At 38.9% G+C, this 17964-nt stretch overlaps 1 protein-coding gene across 1 annotated transcript in view; it reads right to left on the reverse strand.

The window, feature by feature from the left end:
• MYO1H (myosin IH) overlaps positions 1–17964 on the reverse strand; it is a 372029-nt gene that overhangs the window by 333483 nt on the left and 20582 nt on the right.

Raw genomic sequence — 17964 nt, forward strand, 5'->3', positions numbered from 1 at the left:
GGAGAAAGAAAAAACATAACGCAACAATAACAGAAAAAGGGAGAAGAAGGAGAAAAAAAAAAAAAAAAAAAAAGATCTTCCTTCCTCTGCATAGGATCTCCCCCTCTCCCCCACAACGCGCCATCCCCCCATTACCAAATGCCTAATAGGACTATTTCAGAATCTTTGAATGGGGTTATCATATGCTCTATTTCAGCTACAGAAAGGGTTTTAATAAATTTTGACCATTTACTAAAAAAAGCTACAATTTCACGTTCTGAGTTCAGGTCTGTGGCCAATTGTTCTACCCGGTATTGTCTTTTAAGGTAATTCTTTACCTCATTTATTGTGGGAATAACTCTGGTTTTCCATTTTTTGAATATCAAATTTCTCACGGCCAAAATAACTAGATTTAATATTTTAGCATCTCTGAAGTCATCCTTGTTACTTGACAGGAAGATTATGTTTAGCGGGGTAAGTTTGAAAGATTTTATTTTCACCACCTTAAATATCCAATACTCTATTCTATGCCAGAATTGTTTAATTTTTGGGCACAGCCACACCATATGCAACAGGTCTGCGGCCAATAAGCTACATTTTGGGCATTTCTTGAAATCATTATTATTCCATCTGTAAGCTTTATCCGGTGTATAATATATCTGATATAGAAGCTTTGTGTGAGATTCTCTCCAGGTTTCAGCTAAAGTGGTGTCACAGAGTAGCGTGAGTGATCTGATAATGTGTGCTTCCTTGTCAATATTCATGGATAGATGGTCTGACCATTTTAGAGCTAGTTTCTCTATATTGCCGCTGCCTTTCTGAGAGTTAAGATATGAGTACCATGGGGAAATTGAGCAATGACCTGCCTTGATCAAGGCTGGCCATGACTCTAGTCTCCCCCAGGTCCATTTCCAGTTAAACTGGGCATATAATTGGCTAGTGTAATGCCTAGCTTGCAAATAGGCGTAGAAATCTTGATTGCCAAGATTGAATTCTGATTTCAGTTCTTGGAAAGATTTAATAATTCCTGACTCTGTATGATGTAACTGTGCAACAAGTCTAAGCCCTTGTTCATGCCATTTTTTCAAATGTGGAGCTTGTGAGCCCTCTTGAAACTCTGAGTTCCCAATAAAAGTTTGGTATCTAGGAATGTTAGTGTTTACTCCTGCTAGTACCCCAATCTTTTTCCAAGCCTGAATTATTACAAGCAATGTTTTAAAATTCTTCACCTGTTTAGGTATTAAATGCATTGGAGTGTGTAGTAGCGATACTGGCTTCAATGGATAGATTATACTGTTCTCTAACCTGTTATCCGTGAAGTAATCGGCTTCTGCTACCCAATCTGCCGCCGTTCGGCCTAAGAAAACTAAATTGTACAAATATAAATTTGGAAGAGCCAACCCAGCAAATTGTTTCGCCAAATATAATCTCTGCAAGGAAATTCTAGGTTTCCTTGACTGCCATATGAATTTTCGAAGCGCCGTATTAAGTTTCTTGATATCTTGTGTCTTAACGAAAAGCGGGAGATTTTGAAGAATATATGATATCTTTGGAAGAATTATCATTTTATATAAAGCAATACGCCCGGCAAGAGAGAGAGGCAAATTTTCCCAATCTCTCATAAGTGTAATGGCGCGTGCAATAGATGGAATGATATTTAAAGAGTACCACTCATGAGGATTGGCCGAGACTATGATCCCTAAATATCTAAATGAATCCGATCAGCCAATAGAATGCGAGCTAAATCTGATTGGCTGATTGGATCAGCCAATCGGATTGAACTTGATTCTGATTGGCTGATTCCATCAGCCAATCAGAATATTCCTACCTTAATTCCGATTGGCTGATAGAATCCTATCAGCCAATCGGAATTCGAGGGACGCCATCTTGGATGACGTCCCTTAAAGGAACCGTCATTCGTCGGGAGACGCCGGAAGAAGAGGATGGATCCGCGTCGGCTGCTTCAACATGGACCCGCTCCGCACCGGATGGAAGAAGATCGAAGATGCCGCTTGGATGAAGATGTTTGCCGGTCCGGATGTCCTCTTCTTGCCGGATAGGAGAAAGACTTTGGACCCTCTTCTGGACTTCTTCAGCACCGGATGCCAGGACGGATCGGTGATACCTGGATGGTGAAGACAAGGTAGGAAGATCTTCAGGGGCTTAGTGTTAGGTTTATTTAAAGGACCAGTCAACACTGTAGATTTGCATAATCAACAAATGCATGATAAGAAGACAATGCAATAGCACTTAGTCTGAACTTTAAATGAGTAGTAGATTTTTGTTAAATAAATTGAAAAGTTATGTCTATTTCCACTCCCCCTGTATCATGTGACAGCCATCAGCCAATCACAAATGCATATACGTATATGCAGTGAATTCTTGCACATGCTCAGTAGGAGTTGATGACTCAAAAAGTGTAAATATAAAAAGACTGTGCACATTTTGTTAATGGAAGTAAATTGGAAAGTTGTTTAAAATTGCATGCTGTATCTGAATCACAAAGTTTAATTTTGACTTGAGTGTTCCTTTAAGGGGGGTTTGGGTTAGATTAGGGGTATGTGGGTGGTGGGTTGTAATGTTGGGGGGGGGGGGTATTGTATGTTTTTTTTTACAGGCAAAAGAGCTGATTTTCTTGGGGCATGCCCCGCAAAGGGCCCTGTTCAGGGCTGGTAAGGTAAAAGAGCTTTTAAATTTATTAATTTAGAATAGGGTAGGGCATTTTTTTATTTTGGGGGTCTTTGTTATTTTATTAGGGGGCTTAGAGTAGGTGTAATTAGTTTAAAATTGTTGTAATATTTTTGTTATGTTTGTAAATATTTTTTTATTTTTTGTAACTTAGTTCTTTTTTATTTTTTGTACTTTAGTTAGTTTATGTAATTGTATTTATTTGTAGAAATTGTATTTAATTTATTTATTGATAGTGTAGTGTTAGGTTAATTGTATTTATTTGTAGGTATTGTATTTAATTAATTTATTGATAGTGTAGTGTTAGGTTTAATTATAACTTAGGTTAGGACTTATTTTACAGGTAATTTTGTTATTATTTTAACTAGGTAACTATTAAATAGTTCTTAACTATTTAATAGCTATTGTACCTAGTTAAAATAATTACAAAGTTGCCTGTAAAATAAATATTAATCCTAAAATAGCTACAATGTAATTATAATTTATATTGTAGCTATATTAGGATTTATTTTACAGGTAAGTATTTAGCTTTAAATAGGAATAATTTATTTAATAAGAGTTAATTAATTTCGTTAGATTTAAATTATATTTAACTTAGGGGGGTGTTAGTGTTAGGGTTAGACTTAGCTTTAGGGGTTAATACATTTATTAGAATAGCGGTGAGCTCCGGTCGGCAGATTAGGGGTTAATAATTGAAGTTAGGTGTCGGCGATGTTAGGGAGGGCAGATTAGGGGTTAATACTATTTATGATAGGGTTAGTGAGGCGGATTAGGGGTTAATAACTTTATTATAGTAGCGCTCAGGTCCGCTCAGCAGATTAGGGGTTAATAAGTGTAGGCAGGTGTCGGCGACGTTGAGGGGGGCAGATTAGGGGTTAATAAATATAATATAGGGGTCGGCGGTGTTAGGGGCAGCAGATTAGGGGTACATAAGGATAACGTAGGTGGCGGCGCTTTGCGGTCGGCAGATTAGGGGTTAATTATTGTAAGTAGCTGGCGGTGACATTGTGGGGGGCAGGTTAGGGGTTAATAAATATAATATAGGGGTCGGCGGTGTTAGGGGCAGCAGATTAGGGGTACATAAGGATAACGTAGGTGGCGGCGCTTTGCGGTCGGCAGATTAGGGGTTAATTATTGTAAGTAGCTGGCGGCGACGTTGAGGGGGGCAGGTTAGGGGTTAATAAATATAATACAGGGGTCGGCGGTGTTAGGGGCAGCAGATTAGGGGTACATAAGTATAACGTAGGTGGCGGTCGGCAGATTAGGGGTTAAAAAAATGTAATTGAGTTGCGGCGATGTGGGGGGACCTCAGTTTAGGGGTACATAGGTAGTTTATGGGTGTTAGTGTACTTTAGGGTACAGTAGTTAAGAGCTTTATGAACCGGCGTTAGCCCAGAAAGCTCTTAACTCCTGCTTTTTTCCTGCGGCTGGAGTTTTGTCGTTAGAGCTCTAACGCTCACTTCAGAAACGACTCTAAATACCGGCGTTAGGAAGATCCCATTGAAAAGATAGGATACGCAATTGACGTAAGGGGATCTGCGGTATGGAAAAGTCGCGGCTGAAAAGTGAGCGTTAGACCCTATTTTGAGTGACTCCAAATACCGGCGGTAGCCTAAAACCAGCGTTAGGAGCCTCTAACGCTGGTTTTCACGGCTAACGCCGAACTCTAAATCTACGCCATAGCTTCCAGAACTGCACACAAGATGAGTCCTAGCTAATGATCTGTAAAGTGGCATAAGAACCTTACTATTTCTGCTGCAAATACCTCTACCAATACAACCAAGCATTCTACTGGCCTTACTCACTGCAATACTATATTGTATAATTACATTTAAATAATCTGAAATAATAATCCCTAAATCCCATTCCTCATTTGTAACAGTCAATAAAGTGTCAGTGAGTCTGTAATTAATGTTTGGATTTTTCTTTCCTAAATGCATAATTTTGCACTTTGCGGTGCTAATCCCAGTAATTTGTCCAATCCTCCAACTTTTGTATATCACTTCTCATTTTGTCTACCCCCCTGGAACATCTACTCTATTACAAATGTTTGTATTATCTGCAGTCATACTTTCAGGCCCCAGAACTAACCCATGAGGAACACCACTAGTAACTGTCCCCTCTGATGAAAGTACTCCATTTACTAAGACACTCTGTTTTCTATTCCTTAAGACAGCATTCTACCTAGTTCACAATTTTTGAGTGTAGACCAAGGAGATATAGTTTGTGAATTAGTTTATTTCATGGGACAGTGTCAAATGCTTTGCTGATATCTAGATATGTTACATCAACTGCTCCACCCTGGTATAATACTTCTGTTACATAATGAAATAAGTCAATTAGATTAGTCTAAAGGTAATCCCCCTGAAGTTAAACCATGCTGATTTTGGTCCTCTAAATTATTTGTCTTTAGGCTAGTCATAATTATTTATTTTAAGAGACTTTCCATTAATTCTCCTACTACTGAAGTTAAACAAACTGGCCTGTAGTTACCAGATTCTTCCCTACTGCTCTTTTTATGAAGAGGTACTACATTCACTATTCTCCAATCATCTGGAACAACTTCTGTCAACAGTGACCAATTAAATAGATCAGAGCTATTCTCTTATGTTAACCCTTCAAAAGCAGCTGCTCTATCATTGTACCAGGTGGGATCACATGATCCTAGCAGCACTTGACAAGGGCAGCACATAGGGAGAGCATATTCTGGATAATAGTGTTTTTAAAGAAAAAATAATCGTATATGATGCCCATCTGCATGTTGTCATGTAAATATTTAATCTCTGAGACAACTGACTCTGATTGGGTTTAGGCTGTAGTGTGCAGAGAGCTGAGGGGCATCATTTTATTCTTGGACCCAGGCAGCACAATGTCTTGGGCCAGTGCTGGTTAGTGAAGTTCTGGCTCTTCACACTGGGTGCTGCCATCTTGGATTCTTAATATCCCTCTACCCTGTGACAGAAGCGTTGCACAAACACATACCGTGATATTGCTGTCTGTGAGACAAGCCATGTCATGCACTTCAGTTTAGTGTGCACAAAACGGAGCACAAGTTGTACATTTTTGCAGTGCCTGTATTTAGTTAAATTATTCCTGAGCACGTTTTTATATTTGTTAGGTAATTTTTAAATAATGTGAAAAATTGCAAAAATGTAACTCTTCTGCTTTCTATTGGGTGAGGTAATCCAAAGTGCAAGTTACAGGTGTCAAAATCCAGCAACCTCACTGACTTGTGAAAGTGCACTGCTTCTGTCCCAGAATGAAACAATATGAGCTTACAAAGATGGCTGCACCCAGTATAAAGATGCAGACCTTTACTAACTGGCTTTTGTAATAAGAGAACAGGTACATGAGGAAAAATGATACAATGGTGAGTAATAATCATACTACTGTAGTTGTATCCAGCTGTTTAATTTTCCTTTTAATGCTACTGCTTTTTAGTTCCACTTCTGAAGCTTTGTCTCTGATGAGGCAATAGCGTCACAGGCTCTCATTGTGCATGCATGGATCCGTAAGGCTCCCAACGAGCATGCATGTGTCCATGCTCACTCACAAAGATGTATGAATCCCACATGGGTTTGGAAATCGATCATTTTTAGCAAAATAAAAAATAATAAATAATAGTAAGTAATTTAATAGTTTTTATTTTATTATCCAAACTAAACATTGCTTAAAATAAAATTCAGTCTAATTTCCCTTTATCTATGAACAGTTATAATCTTATAATCTTGGCCACAAGAGGGCACTGACAACCACCTTACATAAATGTATTTACAATATTCTGTAACATGGCCAATATGATTAGAATTTAGCATACATTTATTTTTTATTATTAATTCTATTTGAAAACTTCTGTCTGAATATGAAAACAGCTCTCAAAATGTTAATGGAGTTCACACATTTAGGGGCAGATTACAAGTGGCGTGTTAACAGTTAAAGTGATGGTAAACGTTAGCTAATCAAATGCCATATATGTAATGTTTGCCTTTAAAACCAGTATATGTGTGCCTTTTTTTAAAAAATCTATCAATGAAAAGGGTTAAATCCATGCCTATGGTAATGCTTCTGTTACAATGTTATGCCGGTGTTCTATCAGATTTTGCTCCCCTGTCAGAATCTGCTACCTCTGACTGTGCATGCTCTGTATTATGTAATTGCTCTCCACATATGTTAAAAAGGAATGTGTGGAATGTGATTATGTAATTAGCAGCATGCCTACAGAGAGGTAGCAAATTATGAGAAGGAAGTTGTCCTCTTAGATTTTGCTGAGGCCAATAAATGTGCGCATGCGCTGTTCAATCACTTGTCACGGTGCACATTGAAAGCGTGTTCTGCACACATTATACTGATAACAGATAGAAATACAAATTCCATATGAATTTAACATATATCAAGATGCATTCACAGATTCTGAGTACTTATAATTCAGGCTTGCAAGAGTGAATCTGTAACCAAAATAAACAACAAAAACTTCACTCCAATTTAGCACTGTTGATGAGGTTAAGCTGGGACAATCACTGAAAGGGGCTGGGAAAGCAAAAACAGGCAGACACTTCCCCCTTCCCCGGTATATAAAAAGACCCATTACACAACCAGGGGTCTGTAGACATCTGTAAACATCTAAAACTTTCGGGCTTGGTTAGGAGTCTGAAAATCAGCACATCGGCTAAATTACGAGTTTTGCATTACGGTGCGGTATGTCTTTTAGCACTGAAAAATTGGCCATTAGGCTGCAATGGCCAGGAACGCATATTACGAGTCGTGTCGGTATAGCTATACCGTAAGCATTTTAGCCTGTAACGCAAGATCCATTCCGCACTAAAAAAATTACGTTTTTGTGTGGGATTTCCATAGCGCCGGTTTTACAGGTTGTGCGTTCAGGCTAAAATGCTTGCGTTACAGCCTATATGGACACGAGCTATACCGCCATCTGAGACCAGTAGTTATGAATTTTGCGAAACAAAAATGTTTCACAAAACTCATAACTAAACTGTTACAAAGTATACAAACACCGATAAAGTATATATTAACCCCTAAATAGCCACCCTTCCTGCATGGCAAACAAAACTATAAATTAACCTAACATAACTATTCTAATAAAATAAAAAAATACTACCAATTAAAAACCTAAATTACAAATTTAAAAAACCTAACACTACGAACAAAATTAAAAAATCTAAAATTGCAAAAAATAATAAACACTAAATTACGAAAAATGAAAAACACTAAGCTTACAAAAAATAATAAACAAAATTATCAAAAATAAACACAATTACACACAATCTAATAGCCCTATAAAAATAAAAAAGCCCCCCAAAATAAAAACAACCCATAACCTAAACACTAAACTACCCATAGCCCTTAAAAGGGCCTTTTGTAGGGCATTGCCCTAAGTTAAACAGCTTGTTTACCTGTATAAAATACAATGTCCCCCCAACAGTAAAACCCAACACCCAACCAACCCCCCAAAATAAAAAAACCTAACTCTAAAAAATCATAAACTACCCATTGCCCCAAAAGGGGCATTTGTATGGACATTGCCCTTAAAAGGGCATTCAGCTCTTTTACACTGCCCTTAAAAGGGCATTCAACTCTTTTACAAGTGCGGGGGCATCTTCTTTCTTCATCCCGGCGGCGCGGAGCTATCCTGGAAGCCGATCCCATCCTGCACGGAGCGTCCTCTTCATACGGTTACCACCGTACACTGAAGTTGAATGCAAGGTAGCCGTTTCAAAATGGCGTACCTTGCATTCCTATTGGCTGATTTGATTCTTCAAATTCAAATTAGCCAATAGGATGAGAGCTTCTGAAATGATATCGGCTGTTCAAAACAGCCAATAGGATGAGAGTTTCTGAAAACCTATTGGCTGCTTTGAACAGCCAATAGGATTTTTTTTTTAAGCTTAGGGGTGGGCACTTGTAAAAGAGCTGAATGTCCTTTTAAGGGCAGTGTAAAAAAGTTGAATGCACTTTTAAAGACAATACCCATACAAATAATTTGATTAAAAACGGGCATTTTAATTCATCAAAATTTACATTTCACTTGTGTTGTGAAAATACTTACCTTTTAATCTTGACAGCCGCTCCAGGGGAATCAGTGTCTGATTCATTGCCGTGATTGGAGCAAGTTGGATTCCTCATTTTAGACCCAGGAAGAGGCTTTGCGATTAAGATTAAAAGGTATTTTTACAACACGAGTAAAATGTTTCCCCTGTTTTTATTCAAATTTTTAAAAATCGGGCACTTTATCATCAAAATTTACATTCACTTTAAGAGGTATTGGTAGTTTATTGTAGGTTAGGGGGTGTTTTTTTTGGGGGGGGGGGGCTTTTTTATTTTTATAGGGCCATTAGATTAGATTTTTTTTGTAATTTTATTTTTTTTTCATTTTTTTCGTAGTATTAGGTTTTTTTTCCTTTGTAATTTAGGTTTTGAATTGGTAGTATTTGTTTATTTTATTATAACAGTTATGTTAGGTTCATTTATAGTTTAATGTTAGGTTTATTTTTATTTCACAGGTAAGTTTTTATTTATTTAAATATAGTTATATTGTAATTTTAATTTAAAGTTAGGGGGTGTTAGGTTTAGGGGTTAATAGGTTTATTTAGTGTTTTGCGATGTGGGGCTGGCGGTTTAGGGGTCAATAGGTTTATTTAGTAGTGGCGATGTGGGGAGCCGGAGGTTTAGGGGTTAATAGGTTTATTTAGTAGCGGTGATGTGGGGGGCCAGAGGTTTAGGGGTTAATAGGTTTATTTAGTTGCTGTGATGTGGGGAGCCGGAGGTTTAGGGGTTAATAGGTTTATTTAGTAGCGGTGATGTGGGGGGCCAGAGGTTTAGGGGTTAATAGGTTTATTTAGTAGCGGCGATATGGGAGGCCAAAGGTTTAGGGGTTAATCATTTTATTTAGTGGCGGCGATGTCAGTGAGCAGCGGATTTGGGGTTAATAGCTTTTATTAGTGTTGGCAATGTCAGGAGCTGCGGATTAGGGGTTAATAACTTTATCTAGGTGTCGGCAATGTTGGGGGTGGTGAATTAGGGGTGTTTAGACATGGAGGCCTATTTATCAAGCTCCGTATGGAGCTTGAGGGCCTATGTTTCTGGCGAGTCTTCAGACTCGCCAGAAACAGCAGTTATGAAGAGCGGCAGGCGGACAGGAATCGCCACAATTCAACCCGATCGAGTACAATTGGGTTGATTGACACCTCCCTGCTGGTGGGCCATTGGCCGCGAGTCTTCAGGCAGGTCTTGCGGACCTGACCACACTGTCGGATCAGGTCCGCAAGACCTTTGATACATAGGCCCCTTGGGGTTTATGTTAGGGTGTTAGGTTTAACGCACAGCACAAGGAGGTTTTTCAGTAACTCGTAATGGCATCGCTATGGAGAGTAAAATAACTCAAGATTTTTGGCGTTAGTTTCGCACCCTGTTTAGCACAAAATTCGTAATCTAGGCGAATGTTATTTAAAAATAGGCAAATCTATACATTGCTACAAAAACACTCCCAGATGGGCTATACAAATTGATCATCTACAAAACATTTATGCAATGAAAAATCTAGTGTACAATGTCCCTTTAAGTAATCGGATGCCTAAAAGCAGGAGGTAGGATTGAACACAGGGCAATTCTGCAGTCTTTAAAGGGACAGTATACACCAATTGTTATTTAACTGCATGTAATAGACACTACTATAAAGAATAATATGCACAGATACTGATATAAAAATCCAGTATAAAACCATTTAAAAACTTACTTAGAAGCTCACAGTTTAGCACTGTTGAAAAGGTTAACTGGAACACCCACTGCAAATTGGTTCTATAGCAAAAAAAGCAGACACTCCCCCCTTCCTCTGCATAGGAAAACACTATTTAGACAAACAGGAGCAAGCTGTAGTAGGTATACATCAGTATTCTCCTAAAAATTTGGGGCTTGGTTAGGAGTCTGAAAATTTGTGCAATGTTATTTAAAAATGAGCAAAACTATCCTTTTAACCCCTTAATGACCGGAACATTTTTCAATTTTCTACATTTCTGTGGTGTTTGTGTTCAGCTGTAATTTTCCTCTTACTCTTTTACTGTACCCACACATATTATATACAGTTTTTCTCGCCATTAAATGGACTTTCTAAATATACCGTTATTTTCATCATATCTTATAATTTACTATAATTTTTGTTTATAAAATATGAGGAAAAAATGGAAAAAAACACACTTTTTCTAACTTTGACCCCCAAAATCTGTTACACATCTACAACCACCAAAAAACACCCATGCTAAATAGTTTATACATTTTGTCCTGAGTTTAGAAATACCCAATGTTAACATGTTCTTTGCTTTTTTTTGCAAGTTATAGGGCCATAAATACAAGTAGCACTTTGCTATTTCCAAACCATTATTTTTTCAAAATTAGCGCTAGTTACATTGGAACACTGATATCTGTCAGGAATACCTGAATATCCATTGACATGTATATATTTTTTTTTAGAAGACATCCCAAAGTATTGATCTAGGCCCATTTTGGTATATTTCATGCCACCGTTTCACCGCCAAATGCGATCAAATTAAAAAAAATGTTCACTTTTTCACACATTTTGTCACAAACTTTAGGTTTCCCACTGAAATTATTTACAAGCAGCTTCTGCAATTATGGCACAAATGGTTGTAAATGCTTCTCTGGGATCCCCATTGTTCAGAAATAGCAGACTTATATGGCTTTGGGGTTGCTTTTTGGTAATTAGAAGGCCGCTAAATGCCGGTGCGCACCACACGTGTTTTATGCCCAGCAGTGAAGGGGTTAATTAGGGAGCATGTAGGGAGCTTGTAGGGTTAATTTTAGCTTTAGTTTAGTGTAGTAGACAACCCCAAGTATTGATCTAGGCCAATTTTGGTATATTTCATGCCACCATTTCACCGCCAAATGCGAGCAAATAAAAAAAACCTTTAAGTTTTTCACAATTTTAGGTTTCTCACTGAAATTATTTACAAACAGTTTGTGCAATTATGGCACAAATGGTTGTAAAAGCTTCTCTGGGATCCCCTTTGTTCAGAAATAGCAGACATATATGGCTTTGGCGTTGCTTTTTGTTAATTAGAAGGCCGCTAAATGCTGCTGCGCACAACACGTGAATTATGCCCAGCAGTGAAGGAGTTAATTAGGTAGCTTGTAGGGCGCTGGCAGGGTTAATTTTAGCTTTAGTGTAGAGATCAGCCTCCCACCTGACACATCCCACCCCCAGATCCCTCCCAAACAGCTCTCTTCCCTCCCCCACCCCACAATTGTCCCCGCCATCTTAAGTACTGGCAGAAAGTCTGCCAGTACTAAATAAAAGGAGTTTTTTTTTATTTTATTTAAAAAAAAAATGTATTCAGCTGTAATGGAGCCCTGCCTTAGACCCCAACCTCCCTGATCCCCCACCAAAAAGCTCTATAACCCTCCCTGCTACTTAATTGCCGCCATCTTGGGTACTGGCCTCCCTCAATACCCCCAACCCCCCCCCCCCCAGATCCTTTTATATATATTTTTTTTTTTTTAATGTTTTGAACTTTTTTTATTTTGAACTTTTTATTTTGAACTTTTTTCCATTGGTGTCAGTGGCTAATGTGCGCGAGTGCCCCCGTGCACACGCGCGCGCCCCCCGTGCACACGCGCTCGCCCCCCGTGCACACGCGCGCCCCCGTGCACACGCGCGCCCCCGTGCACACGCGCGCCCCCGTGCACACGCGTGCGCCCCCCGTGCGCACGCGCGCCCCGTGCACACGCGCGCCCCCATGCGCACGCGCGCCCCGTGCACACGCGCGCCCCCGTGCACATGCGCGCACGCTGCCACCTCCTTGCTACACTCCCCCTGGAAAACAGCACCATTGTTACCGGTGCAGAGAGGGCCACAGAGTGGCTCTCTCTGCATCGGAGGCTTGTTAAAAGGTATTGCAGGATGCCTCCATATCGAGGCATCACTGCAATACCCTGAGAGCTGCTGGAAGCGATTGCGATCGCTTCCAGCACTCTGTAAGACAACTGACGTACCAGGTACGTCTATTGTCATTAACAGTTAGTTTTTGCTTGACGTACCTGGTACGTCAGTTGTCATTAAGGGGTTAAAAAAAAAAAAACTGTATAGGCTATATAAATGGATCATCTACAAAACATTTATGCAAAGAAAAATCTAGTGTATAATGTCCCTTTAAGGACTTGTTTCCATTTAGCCATTAAAAATGGAGCCGTAAGCTACCGATGTAGCCGACAGCCAAAAGTAATTTACGGCTCCATTTTAGTACCAGGTTTCCATTGAAAAGGTTTGGTGTAAGTTAGCGTTGGGTTAACGCTTCCACCCAATGCCGGATTTCTAAAACATTAATAGATTACTATGGTAACCCGACCTTACACTACACTCGATCGCATATACGGCACCGCATACAAGTGCGGTGCGTATATTTTTACCATTGCTCGCTGTTAAAATAAAATCAAACACCTAACGCATGCGCAATATCTACATCTCAACCACAACCCCCCATATTGCAAAGTTTTTATTTAAACTATTAACCCCTAATCCGCCATCCCCCATATCGCAAAGTATTTATTTAAACTATTAACCCCTAATCCGCCATCCCCCATATCGCAAAGTATCTATTTAAACTATTAACCCCTAATCTGCCATGCCCCCACAACGCAATCTAGCTATTTAAACTATTTAATAATAACTAATCACTATGCCCCCTAACCTAACACCCCCTAAATTAACCCCATTACATAATTAAAATAATCCTAAATTACAATTAAAATAATAAATCCTCGGTAGGGAGAGGTTTTTGACAAATAAGAATACTACCCATTTTCGATAGTCTGGACTCACTTGTTAAGGCTCATTAGCTCCTAGGGGAAAGAAGAGACTGGACAGAATCAGAAACGGGTGTGGTGCCCACCATTACGTGCCACAGAATTGTTTTGTTTGTGTTGGAACTTTGGTTTTATTCCATGGGATGTGTTATTAAAGGGGGGGGGGGGAATATTTCAGGGAATGTGTTGATCAACAGGATACCTATTGTAGAATTTCAGTGTACAATCTTACATGTACGGATAGGGGATTATGTAAGAGCTTCTGGTTTGTATAATTGTCTTTTGATTATTGTTGGCTCTTGTCTCATATAGAAGCATGTAAAGTAACAGTTCCTATGTTATATACTGAATTCTTTGACTCTAATAAAGAAATATTTCAACTAAAATAATAAATCCTATAAAAATATATATATTACTTTAAAAATTAAAAAAACTAAATTTAAATTAATCTAAAATTACAAAAAATAAATAAAGTCTAACATTACATCAAATAATAAACCAAATTATCAAAAATAAAAACATTATACCTAATCCCTATAAAAAAGCTCCCCCCTGTCAGGGTGCCAGGAATCAGACTGAGACGAGAAGTGCAAAAATAATCACACCTTTATTAATAGCAAAAAATAATAAAAAGTCCACAAGTCAAATAACAAGACAGGAATCAAAACCAGAGCTGGTAGTCAGACGAGCCGAGTCAGGAGCCAAAGCTGGTAGTCTTCAGACTCGCCAGAAACAGCAGTTATGAAGCAGCGGTCTATAGACCGCTGCTCCATAACCCTGTCCTCCTGCTCTGAGCAGACGGACAGGAATCGCCACAATTTAACCCGAGCGAGTACGATCGGGTTGATTGACACCTCCCTGCTGGCGGCCCATTGGCCACGAGTCTGCAGGGGGTGGTGTTGCACCAGCAGCTCTTGTGAGCTGCTGGTGCAATGCTGAATACGGCGAGTGTATTGCTCTCCACATTCAGCGACGCCTTGCGGACCTGATCCACACTGTCTGATCAGGTCTGCAAGACCTTTGATACATAGGCCCCTTGGGGTTTATGTGAGGATGTTAGGTTTAAACGTAATTTTTTTTCCCCCATAGACATCAATGGGGTTGCATTACGGAGATTTTTCATTCCGCACTTCAGGTGTTAGTTTTTTTTCTAACACTCTCTCCCCATTAATGTCTATGGGGGAAAGCGTGCACGAGTCAAATCAGCCCTTGGATTTTGTGTGGTATGGAGAATAATGCACCATAACGCACAGCACAAGGAGGCTTTTCAGTAACTCGTAATGGCATCGCTATGGAGAGTAAAATAACTCAAGTTTTTTGGTGTTAGTTTCGCACCCTGTTTAGCACAAAATTCGTAATCTAGGCGAATGTTATTTAAAAATAGGCAAATCTATACATTGCTACAAAAACACTCCCAGATGGGCTATACAAATTGATCATCTACAAAACATTTATGCAATGAAAAATCTAGTGTACAATGTCCCTTTAAGTAATCGGATGCCTAAAAGCAGGAGGTAGGATTGAACACAGGGCTCTTCTGCAGTCTTTAAAGGGACAGTATACACCAATTGTTATTTAACTGCATGTAATAGACACTACTATGAAGAATAATATGCACAGATACTGATATAAAAATCCAGTATAAAACCATTTAAAAACTTACTTAGAAGCTCACAGTTTAGCACTGTTGAAAAGGTTAACTGAAACACCCACTTCAAATTGGTTCTATAGCAAAAAAAGCAGACACTCCCCCCCCTCCCCCTTCCTCTGTATATGAAAATACTCTTTATAAAAACAGGAGCAAGCTGTAGTAGGTATACATCAGTATTCTCCTAAAACTTTGGGGCTTGGTTAGGAGTCTGAAAATCAGCGCAATGTTATTTAAAAATAAGCAAAACTATCCTTTTTAAAAAAGCTGTATAGGCTATATAAATGGATCATCTACAAAACATTTATGCAAAGAAAATCTAGTGTATAATGTCCCTTTAAGGACTTGTTTCCATTTAGCCATTAAAAATGGAGCCGTAAGCTACAGATGTAGCCGACAGCCAAACTAATTTATGGCTCCATTTTAGTACCAGGTTTCCATTAAAAAGGTTTCCGCTTTGCGAGTGGTTGCTCTTTTCATGGAGGTATAAGTTAGCGTTATGTTAACGCTTCCAGCCAATGCTGGATTTCGAAAACATTAATAGATTACTATGGTAACCTGACCTTACACTACACTCGATCGCATTTACGGCACCGCATACAAGTGCAGTGCGTATATTTTTACCATTGCTCGCTGTTAAAATCAGATCAAACACCTAACGCATGCGCAATATCTACATCTCAACCACAACCCCCCATATCGTAAAGTTTATTTAAACTATTAACCCCTAATCCGCCATCCCCCATATTGCAAAGTATTTATTTAAACTATTAACCCCTAATCCGTCATGCCCCCATATCGCTAAGTATCTATTTAAACTATTAACCCCTAATCTGCCATGCCCCCACAACGCAATCTAGCTATTTAAACTATTAACCCCTAATCCGCCATGCCCCCACAATGCAAATAACTATATATAAATCCTAAATTTACAATTAAAATTAAAAAAATTACATTACTTTAAAAATTAAAAAAACTAAATTTAAATTAATCTAAAATTACAAAAAATAAATAAAGTCTAACATTACATAAAATAATAAACCAAATTATCAAAAATAAAAACATTATACCTAACCCCTATAAAAAAAGCCCCCCCAAAATAAAAACACCTCCTAATCTAATACTTAAAAGGGCCTTTTGTAGGGCATTGCCCTTAAACAGCTTTTACCTTTAAAAAAAACTAAGTTCCCCCTAACTGTAAAACCCTCCACACACCAAACCCCCCAAAATAAAAAATACTTAGCACAAAAAAAAACTACCCATTGCCCCTTAAGGGGCATTCACCTCTTTTACTGCCCTTAAAAGGGCATTCAGCTCTTTTACTGGCCATTAAATCTCTAATCTAAAAAAATAAAAACATTTTTTTTAAAAAGGCCTAACGCTAACCCCCAGATAGGTACTCACGGATCCTGAAGTCCGGCGGTGAAGTCTTCTTCCAAGCGGCGACCTCTTCTATCTTCATCCAGGACCGCGGAACTGAAGACCGGCGACCGAGGAACTGAAGACCGGCGCCGCGGAGCCAAGGAGCGTGGAGGATCCTCTTCATACGATCACCGCCGTACACTGAATATTGAATGCAAGTTATGAATTTAAATATGGCGTCCCTTCAAATTAAAATCAGCCAATAGGATGAGAGCTACTGTTCAAATCATGGATGAAGATAAAAGAGGTCGTCGCTTGGAAGAGGACTTTACCACCGGACTTCAGGAACCGTGAGTACTTATCTGTGGGTTAGATTTAGGCTTTTTTTTTATTAATTTTTTATTTTTTAGATTAGGGATTTAATGGGCGGTAAAAGAGCTCAATGCCCTTTTAAGGGCAATGCCCATACAAATGCCCCTTTAGGGGCAATGGCTAGTTTAGGATTTGTTAGTGTTAGTTTTTTTATTTTGGGGGGTTTGGTGGGTGGGGAGTTTTACTGTTAGGGGGAACTTTGTTTTTAAAGGTAAAAGAGCTTAGACTTTTTTATTTTTTAAAATTTTAGATTAATTTAAAAAATTTTTTTTTAATTTTTAAAGTAATATTAGGTTTTTTATTTTAATTGTAATTTAGGATTTATTATTTTAATTGTAATTTAGGATTATTTTAATTTATGTAATGGGGTTAATTTAGGAGGTGTTAGGTTAGGGGGCTTAGTGATTAGTTATTTGTGTTGTGGGGGCATGGCGGATTAGGGGTTAAAAATTTAAATAGCTGGATTGCATTGTGGGGGCATGGCGGATTAGGGGTTAATAGTTTAAATAGCTAGATTGCGTTGTGGGGGCATGGCGGATTGGGGTTAATGGTTTAAATAAATACTTTGAGATATGGGGGCATGGTGGTTTAGGGGTTAATAATTTAAATAGCTAGATTGTGTTGTGGGGGCATGGCAGATTAGGGGTTAATAGATTTATTATAAATTGCAATGTGGGGGGATGTGGGATAGAGGGGTTTTGACGTGTTGGGTTAGATTTCAATGGGAAAAAGAGCACCTTTTTCCTGTTTTACACCTAGTTGAGCTGGGTGTAATTTTTGTTACTGTATTGGCAGCCTCCACCAGTGTATTAACGGTTTGCACAGGCATTGGAAACCAGGTATAATTTAAAGATTAGCGGCTTCTGATACTTTGTATGGGACACGATAATGTTTTCGGCAGCCGGAGTCCGGTTGCCGAAATTGAGTTATAACGGGTCGTTGGAAGCAGTCGGTGAACGAAATTGCTTACAACAGCTTATTTAACGGTTTGCGAGCGCACACAAACCGAATTACGGCTCACTGGAAATAAGCCCTAAATTTACCAAGTGGCGAAGCAGGTGGACTGGTTCTTGCTTGAGAACTTT

Source organism: Bombina bombina, chromosome 2 (genome assembly GCF_027579735.1).
Source record: "Bombina bombina isolate aBomBom1 chromosome 2, aBomBom1.pri, whole genome shotgun sequence".
NCBI classification, from domain to species: domain Eukaryota; kingdom Metazoa; phylum Chordata; class Amphibia; order Anura; family Bombinatoridae; genus Bombina; species Bombina bombina.